This window comes from Stegastes partitus, unplaced genomic scaffold (assembly GCF_000690725.1).
Source record: "Stegastes partitus isolate 25-593 unplaced genomic scaffold, Stegastes_partitus-1.0.2 Scaffold2111, whole genome shotgun sequence".
NCBI classification, from domain to species: domain Eukaryota; kingdom Metazoa; phylum Chordata; class Actinopteri; family Pomacentridae; genus Stegastes; species Stegastes partitus.
Window position 1 is genome coordinate 66,618 of NW_007579842.1, and position 8,001 is coordinate 74,618.

General features: G+C 38.4%; 1 protein-coding gene and 2 long non-coding RNA genes across 3 annotated transcripts in view; all 3 read right to left on the reverse strand.

The window, feature by feature from the left end:
• The window catches only part of LOC103373985 (uncharacterized), a 90,031-nt gene that overhangs the window by 48,741 nt on the left and 33,289 nt on the right, over nucleotides 1–8,001 (reverse strand). The window lies entirely within an intron of this gene.
• LOC103373984 (uncharacterized) overlaps nucleotides 3,124–8,001 on the reverse strand; it is a 20,846-nt gene continuing 15,968 nt past the window's right edge. Inside the window, exon 3 of the long non-coding RNA XR_521103.1 lies at nucleotides 3,124–3,134. This is a non-coding gene — a long non-coding RNA (uncharacterized LOC103373984). The remainder of the gene's footprint in view (nucleotides 3,135–8,001) is intronic.
• LOC103373983 (uncharacterized) lies at nucleotides 5,694–6,363 on the reverse strand. The gene is made up of 2 exons (XR_521102.1): nucleotides 6,214–6,363; nucleotides 5,694–6,128 (listed from the first exon to the last, which is right to left on the reverse strand). It is a non-coding gene; the product is annotated as an uncharacterized LOC103373983 (long non-coding RNA).

Sequence of the window (8,001 nt, forward strand, 5' to 3'; positions counted from 1 at the left end):
TAACTAACTAACTAACTGATATTCTTCACGTCGCTTCGTTTGTGTGACGCTGCAGTTTCTGATCCCAAAATGTACAAAACTCACTGTTTTCTGACCAAATGTTTGTTCTAAACCCCACAGCAGTTCACATGAGCTCCACCACATAGAACAGAGAAACATTGCTTCCACATGAACATACGAATCATCATCCATTCATTAAACACTCACAGGGAGGTTCTCCTGTTTCTGTGTGAAAGCAGCAAACACATCCAACTATCACACATTCACCAGCACTTCAACAAAACAGCCAAACACATCACTGCTTGTCTGGAGCTGGAGGAAACGATCACAGGTCCACTTACCAAGCTTTCAGAACTTCATCAGTGTCAGCTCTCTTCTGTCCACAGCAGGCCTGTGTGGAAAAGCAGCTTTGTGCTTCACTGTAAGTCAAACTTCTATCAGACAAAGTGAGGCGATGCTGCTTCATCAGTGTGTTCAGGTTGTTGCCACACCTTCATCAGCAGTGTGACTGGTTGGACTGAGTTTCAGACTGAGCTGCGTTCACAGGATCAAGAATTATTCTGAGCACAAACCTCCTCTTGGCTTCCAGAGACAGTTTCATTTACTCTCATCCTGACTTCTCATCTTCCTCTTCTGCTGTCTGTCCTGGTTTATGGTTTCTAATTTATTTTTTTTCTTTGATTCATTCTCGTGTTTCTTGTTTCTGCCTCTTTGTGTGTCTGGCTGTGTGCAGGTTTCACAGCCATCTTCACCTTTCCTGATGTGTTGCTTGCTCTTTTACTTCCTCTTTTTGACTAATCTGGTTCACCTGCATCTTGTGAGTCACCTGTGTCTCCTCTCCACATGAGTTATCTCTGTGATAATAATCCTGCGTCTTCCTTTGTTCTCTGCCACTTTGTCCTGTTTTATCTTCTGTCTGTAACCTGCTAGATCACCTGCCTGTTCACTACATTTGTGTTCTGCTTCCTGCTTCCTTCGTCTGCGTTTGGTTTGTGCTTTTGCTTTTTGTACTGTCGAAGCTGATCCCAATCTACCAGAAATCAAACTATGTGTGAGATAGCTCCTGCGCATTCGTTTAATGAAGCAGTAGGAGAAGATATTTAGGTCTCACTCAATGTATTTATTTAGCAGATAGTTGAATAAGCATACAGATCCAACTTCTCACCCTAGCACCAACAGAGTTGATGTCAGGGCACGAAGTCTGATTGACTGCCTCTCCCTGATCCAGTGTACTTATACTATTACATGAGGATATGCACAGAATGTGTTGCAGATAGCTGACTGGTTCCTCCGTGTCCTTGGGCCTTCTTCCACCATCTCGTGGGTGCAGAAACTTGCCACTCAGCACCCAACTGTGGAGCATCTTCAGTTCCTCCCTCCTGCAGATACCTGCTTGTGACAGAGAAATATACACAAACCACCAAGTCCTGTTTCTAATTCATTTTCTCATGCTGCAATTGTTTATAAGTTATGTTGATTATGCCTTAAGATAATAATAAGAGATTATGATAATAATAAGAGATTATCAAAACATCCTAACAAATAAATGATCCTAACAATCTACAAGAACTCTGTGGAACAATTAGATTTAGAAACCTCCATGCATCCTTTGTTTCCATCTTCTTCTTCATCTCTGGTGAAAATCATTTAACATTTGGATACGCACAATGATACATGCAAAGGGGGAGTACCCGGAAGATCAGCTGCCAGGCTGCTATTATTTTCATATATAAAGTATGTGACCACATTTATACTATTAAGGACCTCTAATGCTTCCTTTACATGAGTAATTCCTGGATCAACCTACCATCACCAGAATCCAGACCGAGATCTAAAAGTCTGGAACCAAAACTGACTGGGTCCCGTTCTTCCTGATATTAAAGCATTGCTTTGACTGGTGGGAGTGCTCACCCACCACAAGCTGAAATAACAAGGCTTTGGTTGTCTGTTTGTGGTCCTCCAGAGCAGCTCAAGTCTAACCGCGTAGCATAATTACATTACATAATATTTATCCTAGATTTATGTCAAAGCTGCCTCCATAACCTTCTCACCAGGAGCTCACCAACAGTGCTGTGCAAGCCATAATCCTGAAGATCCAGGTGTATCCAGAACTACAGAGCACTGTCATAGACCTACCAGGTCACTGATTGACTACCTTTATATTTCAAATTACAGCAGCAAGATCTTCACACAGTCTTTTAGCAATAAACCATTTTCACTTCTCTAAAGTAGAATGCCTGGTCGTCATTATTAAATTACTGCACTTGTCAACATGATAAGTGAATCTTCAAATAAATAGTATTTAGGTTGGTTCAGTGACCTAAATTCTTTCCTGCACAGGTATTCAAAAAAAACCCGGCCTTTGCATTTATCACCCATAGTGAGCACCCATAATGTTCCTAACGTAATCAAAAGAAAAGCTATGTTTGCAGCATCATGATAGAATTACTAACCTATGTTATGATTTGACTGTTTGTATCATGTCTTTCTGTGTAGTTCTTTTGATATTAAATATCTAAAGTTCCTAGCACAAAGTGAAATAAAAAATAATTCAGATTTACCAAAAAATAAGACCGCAAAAGTGATGACATTAGAAGGGAAGGGTTTAAAAGCATGCTAATCATGTAGCCCATTACTGTCATAACAATATACTTTGTAGAAGTGTATAGGATGTTTTTAACAGAATTTACTTTAAAAAAAAAGAAAACTAATTAAAACAGAATTCTGTCCAAGTTATTAATATCATGTCATACAGGCTGTTAGTGCTACACTTCTTTGAAATTAATCTTATCTGAATATCATATGAGGCCACACTGAGGATCTGGCCCCCACCGACACAAACAGATGCATGCAGGCATCAACAATTCTGTATTTACTTTTAGTTCTTTCAGTATTTATGATTTATACTTTTGTACTTTTATGAGGTATACATCTAAATGCATGATTTTACTCATGTACTCGCTACATTGCTGGTAACAATGAAATAGAACAAAGTGATGTTCTAGAATCACTGAGAGACATGAGAATACTTCAGTACTTCAGATCACATCACCTGAAACAACACACGGACACTTTTCTGTCGCTGTTAATGTTCAGTTTTTTAACAATTGCTTTGCGTTGTTATTGAAAAACTTCTGTCGCATTAAGACAAACATGTCAGGTAAGCTGAGAGCAGCAAAACAGTCAGAAATTCTAAACAGGATGCAGAAAACTCTTAAATTAGGTTTAAAACGCATCTGAAGTTATGTAGTTATGAAAAAATGATTGGACATTTAAAGAAAAAGATACACCTTGCATTTTTCTTGTTCAAACTAAGTTTACATTTTGTAAGTTTCAGACAAAACTATCACATCTTCAAGAGTTATTTTTGAAAAATGTAAAATGTAATCTGACAGAATAGAGCTCTGAGGCTGTTGCTGTAAATGAGAAGTAACTGAAATTATTATTTGCTGAATATCCAGTGGGAAAAATTCCAACTCTAAGCATTTTTCCATTACATTAATAAAAAGCCACCAAAACAGAAATGCATACAAAAGCTGCATCTCTTGCAGAGTGTGATTATGTAGCTTAAAGCTGCAAAATCACATCATCACCTGAACATGTTAATCTCATCTGATTCAATCTGTAGGAAATATTCTCATGTGCTCTGAGTATTTGGACGACAACGGCTGAAGTGTTGATGCACTCTCTTTGAACACCAGTGTTTGTGGTATCGAGTGTAAAAGCTCTTTGTAATTACATGTTGTGTCCATCTCTTCCTCTCTGGCCTCCTTGTCCCCTGAAGACGAGTTGCCTGCACAAACTGGAACCCTGCTGGCCTCCCGCTATGAGGTTCAGTCTTTTCTAGGGCAGGGTGGTTTTGCAATGGTGGCCAGGTGTGTGGACATCCACAACAAGTCCACCTCGGCCATCAAGATTATCAAAAACCAGCCTGTCCCCATTAAAGCAGCTCTGAGAGAGGTACAGTGCAAACTGTCTATTTTTTCGCACCAAAACTGGGATCTGAATGTGAAAATAGGACGTTTAAACCTAAAACCTTCCTGAATCATGCAGTTTGTCTTGTAGGTGACAGAAAAAAGTGCACATCTAAGCTTTATATCTCTTCCACAGACTGTCGTTTTCAGGAAACTGCAGACTCTTGATCCAGACAAATTCAATCTGGTGCGATGGTATGGCTCCTTCTACCACCACCAGTTCATTTGTCTGCGATACGACTTTTGCTGGTTTTTACATTTCCAAAAAGTCCCCAATTTATAGGAAGCGATGCTTTTAGACATTTTGGCTCCAAGCTAGTGTTTTCTGTTTTACATTACTGATAGATATTTTTAAATCCTAAATGGAGAACCTACAGAAATATGAACACTGACAGCGAGGAACTTGTGAATAGAACAGAATTATTATTTAATGATCTTGACCTACACAGTGACACACACACAAAAATGTTTGATTTCAACAAAAAAGAATCCAAGCAACAATTTGTACCATTTTTAAGACAACTGCTATTAAAAATTATGTTCAAGCAACACACTGTGTTGAGATAGGGGAATTAGCTTTTCCTCTATAATCAAAGTTTCTTTTTAAATTTTCGTATATTTCCATGTAGCATAAATACAAGTTCATCACTCAATTGAAAAATGAAGTCGTTTCAACTAGTTTTTTCTGAATTTTTAAATGACCCCACATGAATTATTATGGGCACAAATCTTTAAGCTGATAAACTTTTAATAAATTAAACTGCTCCAATTAGATTTTCTTCAGTAGTTTTTCATACTTTTTCATAGCATTGTTTACATAGCAGCTTTGGAAATAAGCTCATTCAAACCAGTTTCTGGTGTGACCACCATTTGCCTGACAGTGCAACAAGTCACCTTCGCATAAAGCTGATCAGGTTGTTGATTGTGGCCTGTGGAATGCTGGTCCACTCCTCCTCAATAGCTGTGTGAAGTTGCTGAATATTGGCAGGAACTGGAACACGGTGTCGTATACGCCGATCTAGCTGCTTTTCCATTCACCAGTCTGTAAAGGCGGAGAACCAACATGGCGGCTCAACCACAAACCGCTTTAATTCCGAAAACCATTCAGTGAAAAGTAGTTCTAAAAACATTTAAGGCCAGAAATAAACTATGCAGTTGCTGAATCTGTCCTCATTCTACTTCAACAACAGCTAGCTTAGCCGTTTTACTAAAGCTACGCCAGACGTCGGTCCTCTGCCCCAAATTAGCATAAAGTAGAATGAATGGGAAGCGAGAAATTGATGGATCCTGTGGACAAGTCTGCAGACCGCGACGAAGATGATCCAATAGTAATGGCTTTTGGTTTGCTTCTGCACATGTGCTTCAGTGTTTCTCCTGTTGACTGTGCTCAGTCACACTTGGCCCACAATGACACAATACACATTATCATGTTGTCCCTTTTCTCGGCCCTGGCTACGTTTTACAATCACACAACCCTTAAGTGTAAGAAAAAAAAAATCTGAAGACAAAGATCAGTAATTGGCCTTGTTTGCACCTTTAGATCTCTTCAGTTAGAGTGGTCTGCAGCACAGAAATAACTTTTGGACTGCAGGAGGATTTTTTGCATCGCTGTATTGCTTGTGGCCAAAGCAACAAACTCACAGTAAGACTTGGTGAGCACAGCCACAGGAAGGAAAAAACATCAGTCACCTCCATCACTTATTTAAGAATAACAACAAGTAGTATGCTTCTATTTATGACTTATCTCAGAATGAAAACAGCACAGAACACATGTCCTCAGACACGTCATCATAGAACAAAAAGTAGACTGGTGAAGGTGGAGACAGTCAATATGCTGGATTGTATTGTTAAAATGCAAAGTTGTCTCTGCTGTGATTTCCAGTAGAATTAAACCAACACACACAAACTAGTGGCTTGCAAGAGTTCACAATAACTAAAGGAACGAGCTGCCAGCCTACATGAAATGTCACACTCTCTTCTCAAAGGCACTCGTATTAGAGATTCAAACATAATATAGCGCTGCCACACTTAAGTTATTTGAAAAGCTCAGCTAACATGCAGGTGGGGTTACTGATGGATCCTCTTTGTGGCAGACTTTCCCATCAGGCTCCTCTCTCCACTTCACATTGACTCCACTCACTCCTTCAGTCTGTCCTGGAGCAGAGAGACAAACATGGCAGCCACTGTTTCAACATCCATTCAAACTGACATCTATGTCATTTCTTGGAAGCGAGCTTACATTTGGTCTGTGATCACTGTGTCCACACATGAAATCACTAAAATGTGCCGGATGTTACAGGATGGAGTTTGGAGACTTGTCTTTTTCAGGAGGTCTGCTTTCACAGCAGGATCGTTGGGATCCACAGAGGAGTCGTACAGTTTTATCCTCAGCTTCACTACCTGCAGAAAGAAGAGGAGAAATTAAACATGCTTAAAATTGCTTCAGTGACATTAAACACGTAAATGTAAATAAATAAGCATCGAGGATCAGTAAAGCATTAAAGATGAGTAACACATTCACCAGGTTGGCTGATAAGCTTATCCTGATCAGCTCATTGTTCGCCGCCTATCTCTACAACAAAAAAAAAAGAAAAAAACATTCTGCAGAGTCAGTTTCCATAATCCAACACAGTTTGCATTTGTGTTTGCTGACCTTCTGTTAACGTCCGTATCTTTAATGTCATTACATAAATGTGGAGTTTTCAACTTGTTTCACAGACACTGATTTGTAAAACTTCCAGCTCATCCTCCGTGGTTTACTGATTCAAGATTCAAGCAAAACAGGTAGTTTGAAGGTAGGTACTGAAGGGAAACGCCATAAATTCACAGAACTATACTCAAATCCTGTTTTCCAGTTTTTCACACATGAACAGCAGTTCTTCTCCTACAGTACGCTGTCTAAGTCTACTTTAGGTACAGACTATTATTTGGGCAATAACTATTATTGGTTTACATGATGGTATATCATGTAAATACAATAATAAAAAAAAAGCAATTTGAAGGAGCAGCGGCGAGGATTTAGGAATGGCGGTCTGCCATTGCTAAATGAATGCAGAGGAAACACTGGCACATATATATATGTGTGTGAGTGTATACACACACATATATATATTCATTGTCTCTTATATGTATAAACAGAAACTGTATGTCATATGTAGACCTAGTCCAGAATTGTGGAATATTTCTTTTGTCATATGATTTTGTTTAATATGTATGTGTATGGATTTATATGTATATAAGTGTATATTTATATATATGAAATATTAATTCTTTGTTTAATTGGTACTTGTCTTTACATATTCAAAATAAATATTTCAATCCGGTCAAATCAATCACTGTATCACATAGACCAAGATTGAAATAAATTATTTTCTACTATTATTTCTGTTGAGGCCCAGTTTTCATGTAGGGACCTTGTGCAATCTAACAAATAGGACTCATTTTCTGAACTGTACTGTTACTAAACTTCCCTCGAATCTGCACTTTATTCAACCACTGTGATACACACTTTTTCAAAACTCGTAAAGACTTAGCACTGTTTGTATAAAAACCTTAGTTACATTCTTGACAAGTGTGAACACATGAAGAGAATGCTTTCTTATGACAACAGACTTCTAGAAAACCATAAGGTCTCATTTTTCATAGATTTTGCTTCTGCAAAAAAACTCAATTTGCATTTTGCCATCTCAGTCTTTGCTCAAAAAACAGTCAAGTATCAAAGCATATCAACATCTGGAAGATTCGAGGTAATCAACCTGTGAACATTTTCTCAATTTGTTCTATAGAAAAGAGGAAAAACAACGCGGAGGAAGAGGAAAATGAGGAAGACAAGGAATAGATGAAAATGAAAGGGTAGAGGACAACAATTTAGAAAGGATGGAGAGGAAAGACAAGAAGGTAGAGGAAAATCTTGGACGGATAGAATAAAGCGTCACATCTAAGCTCTTTTACATGAGATGTTAAAAATAAATCATCATTTGGATGATACTTGTTATTTAAAATGTCCCTACATACAACAACATACAAT